Source organism: Chinchilla lanigera, unplaced genomic scaffold (genome assembly GCF_000276665.1).
Source record: "Chinchilla lanigera isolate Chin_1 unplaced genomic scaffold, ChiLan1.0 scaffold00013, whole genome shotgun sequence".
NCBI classification, from domain to species: Eukaryota; Metazoa; Chordata; class Mammalia; order Rodentia; family Chinchillidae; genus Chinchilla; species Chinchilla lanigera.
Genome location: NW_004955414.1, coordinates 30734488 through 30735051, shown reverse-complemented (window position 1 = coordinate 30735051; position 564 = coordinate 30734488).

Sequence of the window (564 nt, the reverse complement as noted above, 5' to 3'; positions counted from 1 at the left end):
AAGGAAATCAGAGGAAGCCAGACTCATAAATACCCCTTCCCTCTCTCCTTTGTGAACTGCTCTGAGAAGTAATTCTTCCTTGGAAATCATCCAGAAATATCCCAGGTGCTGGAGCTTGCCGCCCAAGCAAGTTACTGTGTCTCAAGGAGGTTGAGGTAAAATGGAGAACAGCTGGGGTCCACGGTGCTGCATCTTTCCTCAGCTCATTTTCTTTGTAACTCATCCTCAGCTTCCCCCAAAAGTATTGCTTTTGTCCTCTTACATGCCAGCACTTTAACCCTGGCCTTGGGCTCTGCTCTCCAGAGCACCTGGCATAAAGACACTCCTCTACCACTTACTAGCTATGACCTTGAAGCAGCTACTCACCTTCTCTGTGCCTTTGTTTTCTGATTTAAAATGAGGAAAAATGATAGCAAGTTCCAAAAGAGCTCTTGTAAGTGGAAGACTAAATGAGCTGATAGATGTCCATTTACAACCCTATAACTATAGCTTTTATCATTGCTTTTCTTTCAAAAACACTGTATTAGCCTTCCTGGGCTGCTATAACAAAATTCCACAGACTGA